Here is a 22,239-nt window from a genome sequence, read left to right as displayed (position 1 = left end):
AATAGAGACACAAAAAACCCTTCAAAAAATTAATGAATCCAAGAGCTGGTTTTTTGAAAAGATCAACAAAATTGATAGACCGCTAGCAAGACTAATAAAGAAGAAAAGAGAGAAGAATCAAACAGATGCAATAAAAAATGAAAAAGAGGCTATCACCACCAATCCCACAGAAATACAATCTACCATCAGAGAATACTACAAACACCTCTATGCAAATAAATTAGAAAATCTAGAAGAAATGGATAAATTCCTCGACAAATACACCCTCCCAAGACTAAACCAGGAAGAAGTTGAATCTCTGAATAGACCAATAACAGGTTCTGAAATTGTGGCAATAATCAATAGCTTACCAACCAAAAAGAGTCCAGGACCTGATGGATTCACAGCTGAATTCTACCAGAGGTACAAGGAGGAACTGGTACCATTCCTTCTGAAACTATTCCAATCGATAGAAAAAAAGTGAATCCTCCCTAACACATTTTATGAAGCCAGCATCATCCTGATAAAAAAAGCCTGGCAGAGACATAACCAAAAAATAGTATTTCAGACCAATATCCTTGATGAATATTGATGCAAAAATCCTCAATCAGCAGCACATCAAAAAGCTTATCCACCATAATCAAGTGAGCTTCATCCCTGGGATGCAAGGCTGGTTCAACACACGCAAATCAATAAATGTAATCCAGCATATAAACAGAACCAAAGACAAAAACCACATGATTATCTCAATAGATGCACAAAAGGCCTTTGACAAAATTCAACAATCCTTCATGCTAAAAACTCTCAATAAATTAGGTATTGATGGGACATATCTCAAAATAATAAGAGCTATCTATGACAAACCCACAGCCAATATCATACTGAATGGGCAAAAACTGGAAGTATTCCCTCTGAAAACTGGCACAAGACAGGGATGCCCTCTCTCACCGCTCCTATTCAAAATAGTGCTGGAAGTTCTGGCCAGAGCAATCAGGCAGGAGAAGGAAATAAAACGTATTCAGTTAGGAAAAGAGGAAGTCAAATTGTCCCTGTTTGTAGATGACATGATTGTATATCTAGAAAACACCACTGTCTCAGCCCAAAATCTCCTTAAGCTGATTAGCAACTTCAGCAAAGTCTCAGGATACAAAATCAATGTACAAAAATCACAAGCATTCTTGTACACCAATAACAGACAAACAGAGAGCCAAATCATGAGTGAACTCCCATTCAAAATTGCTTCAAAGAGAATAAAATACCTAGGAATCCAACTTACAAGGGATGTGAAGGAGCTCTTCAAGGAGAACTAAAAACCACTGCTCAAGGAAATAAAAGAGGATACAAACAAATGGAAGAACTTTCCATGCTCATGGGTTGGAAGAATCCATATCGTGAAAATGGCCATACTGCCCAAGGTAATTTACAGATTCAATGCCATCCCCATCAAGCTACCAATGACTTTCTTCACAGAATTGGAAAAAACTACTTTAAAGTACATATGGAACAAAAAAAAAGCCTGCATCGCCAAGTCAATCCTAAGCCAAAAGAACAAAGCTGAAGGCATCACACTACCTGACTTCAAACTATACTACAAAGCTACAGTAACCAAAACAGCATGGTACTGGTACCATAAAAAGCTGAAACTGGATCCCTTCCTTACACCTTATACAAAAATTAATTCAAGATGGATTAAAGACTTAAATGTTAGACCTAAAACCATTAAAATCCTACAAGAAAACCTAGGCAATACCATTCCGGACATAGGCATGGGCAAGGACTTCATGTCTAAAACACCAAAAGCAATGGCAACAAAAGCCAAATTTGACAAATGGGATCTAATTAAACTAAAGAGCTTCTGCACAGCAAAAGAACTACCATCAGAGTGAACAGGCAACCTACAGAATGGGAGATAATTTTTGCCACCTACTCATCTGACAAAGGGCTAATATCCAGAATCTACAATGAACTCAAACAAATTTACAAGAAAAAAACAAACAACCCCATCAAAAAGTGGGCAAACGACATGAACAGACACTTCTCAAAAGAAGACATTTATGCAGCCAAAAAACACATGAAGAAATGCTCATCATCACTGGCCATCAGTGAAATGCAAATCAAAACCACAGTGAGATACCATCTCACACCAGTTAGAATGGCCATCATTAAAAATCAGGAAACAACAGGTGCTGGAGAGGATGTGGAGAAATAGGAACACTTTTACACTGTTGGTGGGACTGTAAACTAGTTCAACCATTGTGGAAGTCAGTGTGGCAATTCCTCAGGGATCTAGAACTAGAAATACCATTTGACCCAGCCATCTCATTACTGTGTATATACCCAAAGGACTATAAATCATGCTGCTATATAGACACATGCACACGTATGTTTATTGTGGCACTATTCACAATAGCAAAGAATTGGAACCAACCCAAATGTCCAACAACAATAGACTGGATTAAGAAAATGTGGCATGGAATACTATGCAGCCATAAAAAATGATGAGTTCATGTCCTTTGTAGGGACATGGATGAAATTGGAAAACATCATTCTCAGTAAACTATGGCAAGGACAAAAAACCAAACACCGCATGCTCTCACTCATAGGTGGGAATTGAACAATGAGAACTCATGGACACAGGAAGGGGAACATCACACTCTGGGGACTCTTGTGGGGTGGGGGTAGGGGGGAAGGACAGCATTAGGAGATATACCTAATGCTAAATGACAAGTTAATGGGTGCAGGAAATCAACATGGCACATGGATACATATGTAACAAACCTGCACATTGTGCACATGTACCCTAAAACCTAAAGTATAATAAAAAATAAAAATTAAAATTAAAAGAAAAAAACTGCTCAATCAAAAGTAAGATTCAACTCTGTCAGTTGAATGCACAGATCAGAAAGAAGTTTCACAGAATGCTTCCGTGTAGTTTTTAGGGGAAGATATTACTTTTTTCACCATAGTCCTCAATGTTCTCAGAATGTCCACTTGCAGATTCTATAAAAAGAGTGTTTCAAAACTGCTCAGTCAAAAATAAGTTTCAACTCTGTTAGTTGAATGCACAGATCAGAAAGATGTTTCACAGAATGATTCTGTGTAGTTTTTATTTGAAGATATTCCTTTTTCCACGATAGGCCTCAAAGCGCTCCAAGTGTCCACTTGCACTTTATACAGAAAGAGTGTTTCAAAACTACCCAACCAAAAGAAAGGTTCAACACTGTGAGAGGAATGCGGAGAACAGAAAGAAGTTTCACAGAATGCTTCCGTGTAGTTTTTATGGGAAGATATTTCGTTTCTCACCATAGCCCTCAAAAATCTCCAAATGTCCACATACAGATTCAACAAAAAGTGTATTTCACAACACCTCAATCAAAAGAAAGTTTCCACTCTGTTAGATGAATGCACAGATCAGAAAGTAATTTCACAGAATACTTCTGTGTAGTTTTAAGGGGAAGATATTTCGTTTTACACCGTATGCCTCAATATTCTCCAAATATCCCCTTGCAGATTCTACAAAAAGAGTGTTTCAAAACAGCTCAATCAAAAGAAAGGTTCAACTCAATGAGATGAGTGCACAGATCACAAAGTAGTTTCACAGAATGCTTCTGTGTAGTTTTTATTTGAAGGTATAACTTTTTACACGATAGGCCTCAAAGCGCTCAAAATATCCACTTGCAGATTCTACCAAAAGAGTGTTTCAAAACTGTTCAGTCAAAAGAAAGGTTGTACTTTGTGAGATGAATCTACAGAATAGAAAGAAGTTTCACAGAATGCTTCTGTGTAGTTTTTAGGATAAGATATTTCGTTTTTCACCGTAGGCCTCAATGTTCTGCAAATGTCCACTTGCAGATTCTACAAATAGAGTGTTTCAAAACTGCACAATCAAAAGTAAGGTTCAACTCTGTTAGTTGAATGCACAGATCAGAAAGAAGTTTCACAGAATGCTTCCTTGTAGTTTTTATGGGAAGATATTTCTTTTTTCACCATAGGCCTCAATGTTCTCCAAAAGTCCAATTGCAGATTCTACAAATAGAGTGTTTCAAAACTGCTCAATAAAAAGTAAGGTTCAACTCTGTTAGTTGAATGCAGAGATCAGAAAGAAGTTTCACAGAATGCTTCTGTGTAGTTTTCATTTGAAGATATTCCTTTTTACACGATAGGCCTCAAAGCGCTCCAAATGTCCACTTGCAGTTTATACAGAAAGAGTGTTTCAAAAGTACCCAATTAAAAGAAAGGTACAACACTGTGAGATGAATGCAGAGAATAGAAAGAAGATTCACAGAATGCTTCCGTGTAGTTGTTATGGGAAGATTTTTCGTTTTTCACCAAAGGCCTCAAAGATCTCCAAAAGTCCACTTGCAGATTTTCCAAAAAGAGGGTTTTAAAAACTGCTAAATCAAAAGAAAGGTTCTACTCTGTTAGCTGAATGCACAGATCAGAAAGTAATTTCACAGAATGCTTCTGTGTAGTTTTAAGGGGAACTTATTTCGTTTTACACTGTATGCGTCAATATTCTCCCAATATCCCCTTGCAGATTCTACAAAAAGAGATTTTCAAAACAGCTCAATCAAAAGAAAGGTTCAACTCAGTGAGATGAATACACAGAACAGAAATTAGTTTGACAGAATGCTTCTGTATAGTTTTTATTTGAAGATATACCTTCTTCCACGATAGGCCGCAAAGTGCTCCAAATGTCCACTTGCAGATTCAACAAAAAGAGTGTTTCAAAACTGCCCAGTCAAAAGGAAGGTTCTACTTTGTGAGATGAATGAACAGAATAGAAAGAAGTTTCACAGAATGCTTCTGTGTAGTTTTCATGGGAAGATATTTCGTTTTTCACCATAGGCCTCAATGTTCTCCAAATGTCCACTTGCAGATTCTACAAATAGAGTGTTTCAAACAGCTCAATCAAAAGTAAGGTTCCACTATGTTAGTTGAATGCACAGACCAGAAAAGAGTGTCACAGAATGCTTCCGTGTAGTTTTTAGGGGAATATATTTCGTTTTTCACCATAGGCCTCAATGTTCTCCAAATGTCCACATGCAAATTCTACAAAAAGAGTGTTTCAGAACTGCTCAATCAAAAGTAAGGTTCAACTCTGTTAGTTGAATGCACAGATCAGAAAGAAGTTTCATAGAATGATTCTGTGTAGTTTATATTTGAAGATATTCCTTTTTCCACGGTAGGACTCAAAGCGCTCCAAGTATCCACTTGCAGTTTATAGAGAAATAGTGTTTCAAAACTACCCAATCAAAAGAAAGGTTTTACACTCTGAGATGAAAGCAGAGAATAGAAAGAAGTTTCACAGAATGCTTCCACGTAGTTTTTATGGGAAGATAATTCGTTTTTCACCATAGGCCTCAAAGATCTCCAAATGTCCACTTGCAGATTCTACAAAAGGAGTGTTTCAAAACTGCTCAATCAAAAGAAAGGTTCTACTCTGTTAGATGAATGCACAGGTCAGAAAGTAGTTTCACAGAATACTTCTGTGTAGTTTTAAGGGGAAGATATTCCATTTTACACCGTATGCCTCAATATTCTACAAATATCCCCTTGCAGATTCTACAAAAAGAATGTTTCAAAACAGCTCAATCAAAAGAAAAGTTCAACTCAGTGAGATGAATGCACAGATCAGAAAGTAGTTTCACAGAATGCTTCTGTGTAGTTTTTATTAGAAGATATACCTTTTTCCATGATAGGCCTCAAAGCGCTCCAAAAGTCCACTTGCAGATTCTAGAAAAAGAGTGTTTCAAAACTGCTCTGACAAAAGAAGGTTCTACTTTGTGAGATGAATGAACAGAATGGAAAGATGTTTCACAGAATGCTTCTGTGTAGTTTTTATGGGAAGATACTCTGTTTTTCACCATAGGACTCAATGTTCTCCAAGTGTCCACTTGCAGATTCTACAAATAGAGTGTTTCAGAACTGCTCAATCAAAAGTAAGGTTCAACTCTGTTAGTTGAATGCACAGATCAGAAAGAAGTTTCACAGAATGCTTCCATGTAGTTTTTATGGGAAGATATTTCTTATTTAACCATAGGCCTCAATGTTCTCCAAATGTCCACTTGCACATTCTACAAAAAGAGTGGTTCAAAACTGCTCAATCAAAAGTAAGTTTCAACTCTGGTAGTTGAATGCACAGATCAAAAAGAAGTTTCGCAGAATGCTTCTGTGTAGTTTTTATTTGAAGATATTCCTTTTTCCACTATAGGCCTCAAAGCGCACCAAATGTCCACTTGCAGTTTATAAAGAAAAAGTGTATCAAAACTACCCAATCAAAAGAAAGGTTCAACACGTTCAGATGAATGGACAGAATTGAAAGAAGTTTCACAGAATGCTTCCATGTAGTTTTTATGGGAAGATATAACGTTTTTCACCATAGGCCTCAAAGATCTCCAAATGTCCACTTGCAGATTCTATGAAAAGGGTTTTTCAAAACTGTTTAATCAAAAGAATGTTTCTCCTCTGTTAGATGAATGCACAGGTCAGAAAGTAGTTTCACAGAATGCTTCTGTGTAGTTTTAACGGGAAGATATTTCGTTTTACACCATATGCCTCAATATTCTCCAAATATTCCCTTCAGATTCTACAAAAAAAGTGTTTCAAAACAGCTCAATCAAAAGAAAGGTTCAACTCAGTGAGATCAATGCACAGAACAGAAAGTAGTTTCACAGAATGCTTCTCTGTAGTATTTATTTGAAGATATACCTTTTTCCACAATAGGCCTCAAAGCGCTCCAAATGTCCACTTGCAGATTCTACAAAAAGAGTGTTTCAAAACTCATCAGTCAAAAGGAAGGTTCTACATTGTGAGATGAATGAACATAATAGAAGGAAGTTTCACAGAATGCTTCTGTGTAGTTTTTATGGGAATATATTTCATTTTTCACCGTAGGCCTCAACGTATTCCAAATATCCAATTGCAGATTGAACAAACAGAGAGTTTCAAAACTACTCAATCAAAAGAAAGTTTCAACTCTGTTAGTTGAATGCACACATCAGAAAGTAGTTTCACAGAATGCTTCAGTGTAGTTTGTCGGGGAAGATATTTCATTTTTCACCGTAAGCCACAAATTTCTCCAAATGTCCACTTGCAGATTCTACAAATAGAGTGTTTCAAAATTGCTCAATCCAATCTAAGTTTCACCTCTGTTAGTTGAATTCACAGTTCAGAAAGAAGTTTCACAGAATGCTTCTGTGTAGTTTTTATTTGAAGATATTCCTTTTTCCACGAGAGGCCTCAAAGTGCTCCAAATGTCCACTTACAGTTTATAAAGAAAGAGTGTTTCAAAACTACCCAATCAAAAGAAAGGTTCAACAATGTTAGATGAATGCAGAGAACAGAAAGAAATTTCACCGAAGTGTCCTGTGTAGTTTTTACCTGAAGATATTTCGTTTTTCACAATAGGCCTCAAAGATCTCCAAATGTGCACATGCAGATTATACAGAAAGAGTGTTTCATAACTGCTCAATCAAAAGAAAGGTTCTACTCTGTTAGATGAATGCACAGATCAGAAAGTAGTTTCACAGAATGATTCTGTGTAGTTTTAAGGGGAAGATATTTCGTTTTACACCGTATGCCTCAATATTCTCCAAATATCCCCTTGCAGATTCTACAAAAAGAGTGTTTCAAAGCAGCTCAATCAAAAGAAAGGTTCAACTCAGTTAGTTGAATGCACAGATCAGAAAGTAATTTCACAGAATTCTTCTGTGCAGTTTTTATTTGAAGATATACCTTTGTCCACGATAGGCCCCAAAGGGCTCCAAATGTCCACTTGCAGATTCTACAAAAAGAGTGTTTTAAAACTGCTCAATAAAAACTAAGGTTAAATTCTGTTTGTTGAATGCACATATCAGAAAGAAGTTTCACGGAATGCTTCTCTGCAGTTTAAAGGAAAGATATATCGTTTTTCACCGAGTGCCTCAATATTTTCCAAATATCCACTTGCGGATTCTCTAAATAGAGTGTTTCAAAAAAGCTCAATCAAAACAAAGGTTCAATTCAGTGATATGAACGCACTGAACAGAAAGAAGTTTCACAGAATGCTTCTGTGTAGTTTTTATTTGAAGATATACCTTTTTCCACGATAGGCCTCGAAGCACTCCAAATGTGCACTTGCAGATTCTACAAAAAGAATTTTTCAAAACTGCTCAGTCAAAAGAAAATTTCTCCTCTGCGAGATGAATGAACAGAATAGAAAGAAGTTTCACAGAATGCTTCTGTGTAGCTTTTAGGGGAAGATAATCCGTTTTTCTCCATAGGCCTCAATGTTCTCTTAATGTCCACTTGCAGATTCTACAAAAAGAGTGTTTCAAAACTGCTCAATCAAAAGTAAGGTTCCACTCTGGTAGTTGAATGCACAGATCAGAAAGAAGTTTCACAAAATGCTTCCGTGTACTTTTTAGGGGAAGATATTTCGTTTTTCACCGTAGGCCTCAATGTTCTCCAAATGTCAACTTGCAGATTCTACAGATAGATTGTTTCAAAACTGCTCTATCAAAAGTATGGTTCAACTCTGTTAGTTGAATGCACAGATTAGAAAGAAGTTTCACAGAATGATTCCGTGTAGTTTTTATGGGAAGATATTTCTTTTTTCACCTTAGGCCTCAATGTTCTCCAAATGTCCACTTGCAGTTTATACAGAAAGAGTGTTTCAAAACCACCCAATGAAAAGAAAGGTTCAACACTGTGAATTCAATGCCAAAAATAGAAAGTGGTTTCACAGAATTATTCCGTGTAGTTCTTACTTGAAGATATTTCATATTTCGCCATAGGCCTCAAAGTTCTCCAAATGTCCACTTGCAGATTACACAAAAAGTGTGTTTCACAACTCCTCAATCAAAAGAAAGGTTCTATTCTGTTAGATGAATGCGCAGAGCAGAAAGCAGTTTCACAGAATACTTCTGTGTAGTTTTAAGGGGAAGATATTTAGTTTTACACCGTATGCCTCAATATTCTCCAAATATCCCCTTGCAGATTCTACAAACAGAGTGTTTCAAAATTGCTCAATCCAAAGTAAGCCTCAACTCTGTTAGTTCAATGCACAGATCAGAAAGAAGTTTCACAGAATGCTTCCGTGTAGTTTTTAGGTGAAGATATTTCGTTTTTCACCGTAGGCCTCCATGTTCTCCAAATGTCCACTTGCAGATTCTACAAATAGAGTGTTTCAAAACGCCTCAATCAAAATAAAGTTTAAACTCTGTTAGTTGAATGCACAGATAAGAAAGAAGTTTCACAGAATGCTTCCATGTTGTTTTATGGGAAGATATTTCTTATTTCCCCATAGGCCTCAATGTTCTCCAAATGTCCACTTGCATATTCTACAAAAAGAGTGGTTCGAAACTGCTCAATCAAAAGTAAGGTTCAACTCTGGAAGTTGAATGCACAGATCAGAAAGTAGTTTCACAGAATGCTTCTGTGTAGTTTTTATTTGAATATATTCCTTTTTCCACGACAGGCCTCAAAGCGCTCCAAATGTCCACTTGCAATTTATAAAGAAACAGTGTTTCAAAACTACCCAATCAAAAGAAAGGTTCAACACGGTCAGATGAATGCACAGAATTGAAAAAAGTTTCTCAGAATGCTTCCATGTAGTTTTTATGGGAAGATATAACGTTTTTCACCATAGGTCTCAAAGATCTCCAAATGTCCACTTCCAGATTCTCCGAAAAGTGTGTTTCAAAACTGCTCAATCAAAAGAATGTTTTTCCTCTGTTAGAAGAATGCACAGGTCAGAAAGTAGTTTCACAGAATACTTCTTTGTAGTTTTAAGGGGAAAATATTTCATTTTACACTGTATGCCTCAATATTCTCGAAATATCCCCTTGCAGATTCCACAAAAAGAGTGTTTCAAAACAGCTCAATCAAAAGAAAGGTTCAACTCAGTGAGATGAATGCATAGAACAGAAAGTAGTTTCACAGAATGCTTCTGTGTAGTATTTATTTGAAGATATTCCTTTTTCTACGATAGGCCTCAAAGCGCTCCAAATGTCCACTTGCAGATTCTACAAAAAGAGTGTTTCAAAACTGCTCAGTCAAAAGGAAGGTTCTGCTTTGTGAGATGAATGAACATAATAGAAGGAAGTTTCACAGAATGCTTCTGTGTAGTTTTTATGGGAATATATTTCATTTTTCACCGTAGGCCTCAATGTATTCCAAATATCCAATTGCAGATTCCACAAATAGAGACTTTCAAAACTGCTCAATCAAAAGTAAGGTTCAACTCTGTTAGTTGAATGCACACATCAGAAAGAAGTTTCACAGAATGTTTCCGTGTAGTTTTTCGGGGAAGATATTTCGTTTTTCACCATAAGGCACAAAGTTCTCCAAATGTCCACTTGCAGATTCTACAAATAGAGTGTTTCAAAACTGCTCAATCCAATGTAAGGTTCAACTCTGTTATTTGAATGCACAGATCAGAAAGAAGTTTCACAGAATGCTTCTATGTAGTTTTTATTTGAAGATATTCCTTTTTCCAAGATAGGCCTCAAAGCGCCCCAAATGTCCAATTGCAGTTTTTACAGAAAGAGTGTTTCAAAACTGCACAATCAAAAGAAAGGTTCAACACTTTGAGAAGAATGCAGAGAATAGAAAGAACTTTCACAGAATCCTTCCGTGTAGTTTTCATGGGAAGATATTCCGTTTTTCACACTAGGCCTCAATGATAGCCAAATGTCCACTTGCAAATTCTACAAAAAGAGTTTTTCAAAACTGTTCAATCAAAAGAAAGTTTCTACTGTATTAGATGAATGCACAGATCAGAAAGTACTTTCACAGAATGCTTCTGTGTAGTTTTAAGGGGTAGATATTTCGTTTTACTCCGTATGCCTCAATATTCTCCAAGTATCCCCTTGAAGATTCTACAAAAAGAGTGTTTCAAAACAGCTTAACCAAAAGAATGGTTCAACTCAGTGAGTTGAATGCACAGATCGAAAGTAATTTCACAGAATTCTTCTGTGTAGTTTTTACTTGAAGATATACCTTTTTCCACGATGGGCCTCAAAGGGCTCCAAATGTCCACTTGCAGATTCTACAGAAAGAGTGTTTTAAAGCTGCTCAATCAAATTTAAGGTTAAATTCTGTTTGTTGAATGCACATATAAGAAAGAAGTTTCACAGAATGCTTCTCTGCAGTTTAAAGGAAAGATATATCATTTTTCACCGAGTGCCTCAATATTTTTCAAATATCCACTTGCAGATTCTGTAAATAAAGTGTTTCAAAAAAGCTCAATCAAAACAAAGGTTCAATTCAGTGATATGAATGCACAGAACAGGAAGAAGTTTCACAGAATGCTTCTGTGTAGTTTTTATTTGAAGATATACTGTTTTCCATGATAGGCCTCAAAGCGCTCCAAATGTCCTCTTGCAGATTCTACAAAAAGAATGTTTCAAAACTGCTTAGTCAAAAGAAAGTTTCTGCTCTATGAGATGAATGCACAGATCAGAAAGTAGTTTCACAGAATGCTTCTGTGTAGTTTTAAGGGGAAGATGTTTCATTTTACACTATATGCCTCAATATACTCCAAATATCCCCTTGCAGATACTACAGAAAGAGGGTTTCAAAACAGGTCAATCAAAAGAAAGTTTCAACTCAGTGTGATGAAAGCACAGATCAGAAAGTAGTTTCACAGAGTGATTCTCTGTAGTTCTTATTTGAAGACATACCTTTTTCCACGATAGGCCTCAAAGTGCTCCAAAAGTCCACTTGCAGATTCTACAACAAGAGTGTTTCAAAAGTGCCACATCAAAAGGAAAGTTCTACATTGTGAGATGAATGAACAGAATGGAAGGGTGTTTCACAGAATACTTCCCTGTAGTTTTTATGGGAAGATATTTCTTTTTCATCGTAGGCCTCAATGTTCTCGAAATGTCCAATTGCAGATTCCACAAACAGAGCGTTTCAAAACTGCTCAATCAAAAGTAAGGCTCAACTCTGTTAGTTGAATGCATAGATCAGAAAGAAGTTTCACAGAATGACTCCATGTAGTTTTTCACAGAAGATGTTTCGTTTTTCACCATAGGCCTCCATGTTCTCCTTATATCCACCTTCAGATTCTACGAATAGAGTGTTCAAAACTGCACAATCAAAACTAACTTTAAACTCTGTTACTTGAATGCACAGATCAGAAAGAAGTTACACAGAATGCTTCCTTGTAGTTTTTATGGGAAGATATTTCTTTTTTCATCGTAGACCTCAATGTTCTCCAAATGTCCACTTGCAGATTCTGCAAAAAGAATGTTTCAAAACTGCTCAATCAAAAGTGAGGTTCAACTCTGTTAGTTGAATGCACAGATCAGTAAGAAGTTTCACAGAATGCTTCTGTGTAGTTTTTATTTGAAAATATTCCTTTTTCAACGATAGGCCTCAAAGCACTCCAAATGTCCACTTGCAGTTCATACAAAAAGAGTGTTTCAAAACTACCCAATCAAAAGAAAGGTTCAACACTGTAAGATGAATGCAGAGATTAGAAAGAAATTTCACAGAATTCTTCCATGTAGTTTTTACTTGAAGGTATTTCGTTTTTCACCATAGGCTTCAACGATCTCCAATTTTTGAATTGCACATTCTACAAAAAGAGTGTTTCAAAACTGCTCAATCACAAGAAAGGTTTTACTCTGTTAGTTGAATGCACAGATCAGAAAGTAGTTTCGCAAAATGCTTCTGTGTAGTTTTAACGGGAAGATATTTCGTTTTACACCGTATGCCTCAATATTCTCCAAATATCCCCTTGCAGATTCTACAAAAAGAGTGTTTCAAAACAGCTCAACCAAAAGAAACATTCAACTCAGTGAGATGAATGCACAGATCAGAAAGTAGTTTCACAGAATGCTTCTGTGTAGTTTTTATTTGTAGAAATTTCTTTTTCCACGATAGGTCTGAAAGCGCTCCAAATTTCCACTTACAGTTTATGCAGAAAGAGTGTTTAAAAACTGCTCAATCAAAAGTAAGGTTAAACTCAGTTAGTTGAATGCACATATCAGAAAGAAGTTTCACAGAATGCTTCCTTGTAGTTTTTAGGGGAAGATATTTCTTTTTTCACCATAGGCCTGAATGTTCTCCAAATGTCCACATGAAGATTCTACAAAAAGAGTATTTCAAAACTGCTCAATGAAAAGTAAGGTTCAAATCTGTTAGTTGAATGCACAGATCAGAAAGAAGTTTCACAGAATGTTTCTGGGTTGTTTTTAATTGAAGATATTCCTTTTTCCATGAAAGGCCTCAAAGCGCTCCAAATGTCCACTTGCAGTTTATACAGAAAGAGTGTTTGAAAACTGCTCAATCAAAAGTAAGGTTAAACTCTGTTAGTTGAATGCACAGATCAGAAAGAAGTTTCCCAGAATGCTTCTGTGAAGTTTTTAGGGGAAGATATTTCTTTTTTCAACATAAGCCTCAATATTCTCAAAATGTCAACTCGTAGATTCTACAAAAAGAATTTTTCAAAACTGCTCAATCAAAAGTAAGGTTTAACTTTGTTATTAGAATGCACAGATCAGAAAGAAGTTTCACAGAATGCTTCCGTGAAGTTTTTAGGGGAAGATATTTCTTTTGTCAACATAAGCCTCAATATTCTCAAAATGTCAACTTGTAGATTCTACAAAAAGAATTTTTCAAAACTTCTCAATCAAAAGTAAGGTTTAACTTTGTTAGAAGAATGCACAGATCAGAAAGACGTTTCACAGAATACTTCTGTGTAGTTTTTATTTGAAGATATTCCTTTTTCCATGATAGGCTTCAATGTGCTCCAAATGTCCACTTGCAGTTCATACAGAAAGAGTGTTTCAAAACTGCTCAATCAAAAGTAAGGTTCAACTCTGTTAGTTGAATGTACAGATCAGAAAGATGTTTCACAGAATGCTTCCGTGTAGTTTTTAGGGGAAGATATTCCATTTCTCACTGTAGACCTCAATGTTCTCCATATGTCCCCTTGCAGATTCTACAAATTGAGTGTTTCAAAACTGCTCAATCAAAAGTAAGGTTCAACTCTGTTAGTTGAATGCACGGATCAGAAAGAAGTTTCTGAGAGTGCTTCCGTTTAGTTTTTAGGGGAAGATATTTCATTTTTCTCCATAGGTCTCAATGTTCTCCAAATGTACACTTGCAGATTCTACAAATAGAGTGTTTCAAAACTGCTCAATCAAAAGTAAGGTTCAACCCCGTTTGTTCAATGCACAGATCAGAAAGGAGCTTCACAGAATGCTTCTGTGTAGTTTTTATTCGAAGATATTACTTTTTCAGGGATAGGGCTCAAAGCGATCTAAATGTCCACTTGCAGTTTATACAGAAAGAGTGTTTCAAAACTGCTCAATCAAAAGTAAGGTTAAACTCTGTTAGTTGAATGCACAGATCAGAAAGAAGTTTCACAGAATGCTTCTGTGTAGTTTTTATGGGAAGATATTTCTTTTTCCATGATAGGCCTCCATGTTCTCCAAATATCCACTTGCAGACTCTACAAATAGAGTGTTTCAAAACTGCTCAATCAAAAGTAAGGTTCAACTCTGCTAGTTGAATGTACAGTTCAGAAAGAAGATTCACAGAATGCTTCCGTGTAGTTTTTAGGGGAAGATACTTTGTTTCTCACCGTAGGCCTCAATGTTCTCCATATGTCCCCTAGCAGATTCTACAAATATAGTGTTTCAATACTTCTCAGTCAAAAGTGAGTTTCAACTCTGTTAGTTGAATGCACAGATCAGAAAGAAGTTTCACAGAATGGTTCCGTGAAGTTTTTAGGGGAAGATATTTTTTTCACCGTATGCCTCAATGTTCTCCGAATATCCATTTGCAGATTCTACAAAAAGAGTGTTTCCAAACTGCTCAATCAAAAGTAAGTTTCAACTCTGTTAGTTGGTTGCACAGATCAGAAAGAAGTTTCTCAGAATGCTTCTGTGTAGTTTGCATTTGAAGATATTCCTTTTTCCATGATAGGCCTCAGAGCGCTTCAAATGTCCACTTGCAGTTTATACAGAAAGGGTGTTTCAAAACTGCTCAATCCAAAGTAAGGTTCAAATGTGTTAGTTGAATGCACAGATCAGAAAGAAGTTTCACAGAATGCTTCTTTGTAGATTTTAGGGGAAGATAATTCTTTTTTCAACTTAGGCCTCAATGTTCTCAAAATGTCCACTCGCTGATTATAAAAAAAACAGTGTTTCAAACTGCTCAATCAAAAGTAAGGTTGAACTCTGTTAGTTGAATGCACAGATCAGAAAGAAGATTCACAGAATGCTTCTGTGTAGTTATTATTTGAAGATATTCCTTTTTCCAGTATAGGCCTCAAAGCGCTCCAAATCTCCACTTGCAGTTTATACAGAAAGAGTGTTTCAAAACTGCTCAGTCAAAGGAAAGGTTCTACTTTGTGAGATAAATGAACAGAATAGAAAGATGTTTCACAGAATGCTTCCGTGTAGTTTTTAAGGGAAGATATTTCGTTTTTAACCACATTCCTCAATGTACTTGAAATGTCCACTTGCAGATTCTACATATAGAGTGTTTCAAAACTGCTCAATCCAAACTAAGGTTAAACACTGTTGGTTGAATGCACAGATCAGAAAGAAGTTTCACAGAATGCTTCCATGTAGTTTTTATGGGAAGATATTTCTTTTTTCACCATAGGCCTCAATATTCTCTAAATGTCCACTTGCAGAATCTACAAAAAGAGTGTTTCAAAACTGCTCAATCAAAAGTAAGGTTCAACTCTGTTAGTTGAATGCACAGATCAGAAATCTGTTTCACAGAATGCTTCAGTATTGTTTTTAATTGAAGATAATCCTTTTCCCACAATAGGCCTCAAAGCGCGCCAAATGTCCACTTGCAGTTTATACAGAAAGAGTGTTTCTAAACTACCCAATCAAAAGAAAGGTTCAACACTGTCTGATGAATGCACAGAATAGACAGAAGTTTCACAGAATGCTTCCGAGTAGTTTTTAGTGGAAGATATTTTGTTTTTCACCGTAGGCCTCAAATAACTCCAAATGTCCACTTGTAGATTCTGCAAAAAGAATGTTTCAAAACTGCTCAGTCAAAATACATGTTCCACTGTGTTAGTTGAATGCACAGATCAGAAAGTACTTTCACAGAATGCTTCTGTGTAGCTTTTATTTGAAGATACACCTTTCTGAATGATAGGCCAATAACCGCTCCAAATATCCACTTGCAGATTCTACAAAAAGAGTGTTTCAAAACTCTTGAATCAAAAGAAATATTCTACTCTGTTGCATGTATGCACAGATCAGAAAGAAGTTTCACTGAATGCTTCTGCGGAGTTTTAATGGGAAGGTATTTCGTTTTTCACCGTAGGCCTCAATGTTCTCCAAATATCCACTTGCAGATATTACTAAAAGAGTGTTTCAAAACAGCTCAATCAAAAGGAAGGTTCAACTCAGTGAGATGAAAGCACAGATCTGAAAGTAGTTTCACAGAGTGCTTCCGTATAGTTTTTCGGGGAAGATATTTCATTTTTCACTGTAGTCCTTAATGTTCTCCAAATTTCCACATGCAGATTCTACAAATAGAGTGTGTCAAAACTGCTCAATCAAAAGGAAGTTCAACTCTGTTAGTTTAATTCACAGACCAGAAAGAAGTTTCACAGAATGCTTCTGTGTAGTTTTTATTTGAAGCTATTCCTTTTTCCACGATAGGCCTCAAAGCTCTCCAAATGTCCACTTGCAGTTTAGACAGAAAGAGTGCCTCAAAACCACCCAATCAAAATAAAGGTTCAACAATATGAGATAAATGCAGAGAATAGAAAGAAGTTTCACGGAATGCTTCCATGTAGTTTTTATGGGAAGGTGTTTCGTTTTACACCATAGAAATCAACGATCTCCAAATGTCCACTTGCAGATTCTACAAAAAAATTGTTTTAGTACTGCTCAACCAAAAGAAAAGTGCTACTCTGTTAGATGAATGCACAGATTGGAAAGTAGTTTCACAGAAATCTTCTGTGTAGTTTTAAAGAGAAGATATTTCATTTCACACCGTATGCCTCAATATTCTCCTAATATCCCCTTGCAGATTCTACAAAAAGAGTGTTTCAAAACAGCTCAATCAAAAGAAATGTTCACCTCAGGAAGTTGAATGCACAGATTAGAAAGTAGTTTCACAGAATGCTTCTCTGTAGTTTTTAGTTTAAGATATATCAATTTCCACAATAGGTCTCAAAGCGCTCCAAATGTCCACTTGCAGATACTTCAAAAAGAGTGTTCCAAAACTGCTCAGTCAAAAGTAAGGTTGTACTTTGTGAGATGAATGAACAGAATGGAAAGAAGTTTCACAGAATGCTTCTGTGTAGTTTTTATGGGAAGATATTTCGCTTTTCACTGTAGGCCTCCATGTTCTCCAAATATCCACTTGAAGTTTCTACAAATAGAGTGTTTCAAAACTGCTCAATCAAAACTAAGTTTAAAGTCTGTCAGTTGAACGCACAAATCAGAAAGAAGTTTCGTAAAATGCTTCTATGTAGTTTTTATGGTAAGATATTTCCTTTTTCATCATAGGCCTCAATGTTCTCCAAATGTCCACTTGCAGCGTCTACAAAAAGAGTGTTTCAAAACTGCTCAATCAAAAGTAAGTTTTAACTCCATTAGTTGAACACACAGATCAGAAAGAAGTTTCACAGAATGCTTCTGTGTAGTTTTTATTTGAAGATTTTCCTTATTCCACGATAGGCCTCAAAGCGCTCCAAATTTCCACTTGCAGTTTATACAGGAAGAGTGTTTCAAAACCACCCAATGAAAAGAAAGGTTCAACACTTTGAGATGAAAGCAGAGAATAGAAAGAAGCTTCAAAGAATGCTTCCATGTAGTTTTTATGGGAAGATAATTCGTTTTTCACCATAGGCCTCAAAGATCTCTGAATGTCGACTTGCAGATTCTACAAAAAGAGTGTTTCAAAACTGCTCAATCAAAAGTAAGGTTCAACTCTTTTAGTTGAATGCACAGATCAGAGAGAAGTTTCACAGAATGCTTCTGTGTAGTTTTTATTTGAAGATATTCCTTTTTCCTTGGCCTCAAAGCGCTCCAAAAGTCCACTTGCAGATTCTACAAAAAGAGTGTTTCAAAACTACTCAGTCAAAAGAAAGGTTCTACTTTGTGATATGAATGAACAGATTGGAAAGATGTTTAACAGAATGCTTCTGTGTTGTTTTTAAGGGAATATATTTCGTTTTTCACAGTAGGCCTCAATGTTCTCCAAATGTCCACTTGCAGATTGTACAAATAGTGTGTTTCAAAACTGCTCAATCAAAACTAACGTTAAACTCTGTTAGTTGAATGCACAGATCAGAAAGAAGTTTCACAGAAGGCTTCTGTGTAGTTTTTACGGGAAGATATTTCTTTTTTCATCATTGGCCTCAATTTCCTAAAAATGTCCACTTGTAGATTCTACAAAAAGAGTGTTACAAAACAGCTCAATCAAAAGAAATGTTCAACTCAGTGAAATGAAAGCACAGATCAGAAAATAGTTTCACAGAATGCTTCTGTGTAGTTTTTATTTGAAGATATACCTTTTTCCGCGATAGGCCTCAAAGCGCTTCAATTGTCCACTATCCGATTATACAAAAAGCGTGTTTCAAAACTGCTCAGTCAAAAGAAAGGTTCTATTTTGTGAGATGAATTAACAGAATGGAAGGTTGTTTCACAGAATGTTTCTGTGTATTATTTATGGGAAGATATTTCGTTTTTCCAGTAGACCTCAAGGTGGTGCAAATGTCCACTTGCAGATTCTACAAATAGAGTGTTTCAAAACTGCTCAATCAAAACTAAGGTTCAACTCTGTTAGTTGATTGCACAGATCAGAAAGAAGTTTCACAGAATGCTTCCAAGTAGTTTTTAGGGAAGATGTTTCGTTTTTCACAGTAGGCCTCAATGTTCTCAAAATGTCCACTTGCAGATTCTACAAATAGAGTGTTTCAATACTGCTCAGTCAAAACTGAGGTTAAACTCTGTTAGTTGAATGTACAGATCAAAAGGAAGTTTCACAGAATGCTTCCATGTAGTTTTTATGGGAAGATATTTCTTTTTTCACAGTAGACCTCAATGTTCTCCAAATGTACACTTGCAGATTCGACAAAAAGAGTGTTTGATAATGCTCAATCAAAGTAAGGTTCAACTCTGTTAGTTGAATGCAAAGATGAGAAAGAAGTTTCACAGAATGCTTCTGTGTAGTTTTTAGGGGATGATATTTCGTTTTTGGCCGTAGGCCTCCATGTTCTCCAAATGTCCACTTGCGGATTCTACAATTAGAGTGTTTCAAAACTGCTCAATCAAAACTAAGGCTTAACTCTGTTATTTGAATGCACAGATCAGAAAGAAGTTTCACAGAATGCTTCTGTGTAGTTTCTATGGAAAGATATTTCTTTTTTCACCATAGGCCTCAATGTTCTCCAAATCTGCACTTGTAGATTCAACAAAAAGAGGATGTCAAAACTGCTCAATCAAAAGTAAGGTTCAACTCCATTAGCTGAATGCACAGATCTGAAAGAAGTTTCACAGAATGCTTCTGTGTAGTTTCTATGGAAAGATATTTCTTTTTTCACCATAGGCCTCAATGTTCTCCAAATCTGCACATGTAGATTCAACAAAAAGAGGATTTCAAAACTGCTCAATCAAAAGTAAGGTTCAACTCCATTAGCTGAATGCACAGATCTGAAAGAAGTTTCACAGAATGCTTCTGTGTAGTTTTTATTTGAAGATATTACTTTTTCCACGAGAGGTCTCAAAGCGCTCCAAATGTCGAATTGCAGATTATACAGAAAGAGTGTTTCAAAACTACCCAATCAAAAGAAAGGTTCAACACTGTGAGATAATCGAAGAGAATAGAAAGAAGTTTCACACAATGCTTCCATGTAGTTTTTATGGGAAGATATTTCGTTTTTCACCTTAGGCCTCAAAGATCTCCAAATGTCCACTAGCAGACTCTACAAAAAGTGTGTTTCAAAACTGCTCAATCAAAAGAAAGGTTCAATCCAGTGAGTTGAACCCACAGATCAGAAAGTAGTTTCACAGAATGCTTCTGTGTAGTTTTTATGGGAAGATATTTCATTTTTCACTATAGGCCTCAAATATCTCCATATGTCCACTTGCAGATTCCACAAAAAGTATGTTTCAAAACTCGTCAATCAAAAGAAATTTTCTACTCTGTTAGATGAACGCACAGATCAGAAAGTAGTTTCACAGAATGCTTCTGTGTAGTTTTTATGGGAAGATATTTCGTTTTTCACCATAGGCCTCAATATTCGCCAAATATCCACTTGCAGATTCTACAAAAAGAGTGTTTCAAAACGGCTCAAACAAAAGTAAGTTTCAACTCTGTTAGATGAATGCACAGATCAGAAAGAAGTTTCACAGAATTTTCTGTGTAGTTTTTATTTGAAGATATTCCTTTTTCCACAATAGGCCTCAAAGCGCTCCAAATGTCCACCTGCAGTTTCTACAGAAAGAGTGTTTCAAAACTCCTCAATCAAAAGTAAGGTTCAACTCTGTTAGTTGAATGAACAGATCAGAAAGAAGTTTCGCAGAATGCTTCTGTGTAGTTTTTATTTGAAGATATTCCTTTTTTCACCATAGGCCTCAATGTTCTCCAAATGTCCACTTGCAGATTCTACAAAGAGAGTGTTTCAGAACTTCTCAATCAAAAGTAAGGTTCAACTCTGTTAGTTGAATGCACAGATCAGAAAGAAGTTTCAAAGAATGCTTCTGTGTAGTTTTTATGGAAAGATATTTCGTTTTTCACCATAGGCCTCAATGTTCTCCAAATATCCACTTGCAGATTCACAAATAGAGTGTTTCAAAACTACTCAATCAAAAGTTAGGTTCAGCTCTGTTAGTTGAATGCACAGATCAGAAAGAAGTTTCACAGAATGCTTCCGTATAGTTTTCATGGGAAGATATTTCTTTTTTCACTGTAGGCTTCAAAGCTCTAGAAATATCCAATTGCAGATTCTACAAAAAGCCTGTTTCAAAGCTGCACTATCAAAAGAAAGGTTAAACTCTGAGATGAATGCACAGTTCATAAGGAAATTTCACAGATTACTTCTCTGTATTTCTTATTTGAAGATATTTCTTTTTCCACGATAGGCCTCAAACTGCTTCAAATGTCCACTTTCAGTTTATACAAAAAGAGTGTTTCAAAACTGCTGAATCAAGAGAAAGGTTCAAGTCTGTCCGATGAATGCAGAGAATAGAAAGAAGTTTCAAAGAAGTATTCTGTGTATTTTTTACTTGATGATATTTCGTTTTTCACTGTAGGCATCAAAGATCTCCAAATGTCCACTTGCAGATTCTGCAAAAACAGTGTTTCAAAACTTCTCAATCAAAAGTAAGGTTCAGATCAGTTAAATGAATGCACAGATCAGAAGGAAGTTGCATAGAATGCTTCTGCGAAGTTTTTATTTGAAGATATTACTTTTTCCACGATAGACCTCAAAGCGCTCCAAGTGTCCACTTGCAGATTCTACAAAAAGAGTGTTTCAAAACTGCTCAGTCAAAAGAAAGTTTCTACTTTGTGAGATGCACGAACAGAATAGAAAGTAGTTTCACAGAATGCTTCTGTGTAGTTTTTATATGAAGATATTTTGTTTTTCACCGTAGGCCTCAATATTTGACAAATATACACTTGCAGATTCTACAAAAAGAGTGTTTCAAAACTGCTGAATCAAAAGTAAGTTTCAACTCTGTTAAATGAATGCACAGATCAGAAAGATGTTTCACAGAATGCTTCCGTGTCCTTTTTATGGGAAGATGTTCCTTTTTTCACTGTAATTTTCAAAACTCTAGAAATATCCAATTGCAGATTCTACAAACAGCCTGTTTCAAAGCTGCACTATCAAAAGAAAGGTTAAACTCTCTGAGATGAATGCACAGTTCAAAAAAAGTTTCACAGATTACATCTGTGTAGTTTTTATTTGACGATATTCCTTTTTCCACGATAGGCCTCAAAGCACTCCAAATGTCCAGTTGCAGTTTATACAAAAAGAGTTTTTCAAAACTGCTGAATGAAAAGAAGAGTTAAAGTCTGTGAGCTGAATGCAGAGAAGAGAAAGAATTTTCACAGAAATATTCTGTGTAGTTTTTACTTGAAGATATTTCGTTTTTCACCATAGGCCTCAAAGATCTCCAAATATCCACTTGCAGATTGTGCAAAAAGAATGTTTCAAAACTGCTCAATGAAAAGAAAGGTTATACTCTGTTAGATGAATGTACAGATCAGAAAGAAGTTTCACAGAATGCTTCTGTGTTGTTTTCATGGGAAGATATTTCGTTTTTCACC

The sequence above is a fragment of the Hylobates moloch genome, unplaced genomic scaffold (genome assembly GCF_009828535.3).
Source record: "Hylobates moloch isolate HMO894 unplaced genomic scaffold, HMol_V3 SCAFFOLD_5, whole genome shotgun sequence".
Taxonomy (NCBI): Eukaryota; Metazoa; Chordata; class Mammalia; order Primates; family Hylobatidae; genus Hylobates; species Hylobates moloch.
This window is presented reverse-complemented; position numbering follows the sequence as displayed.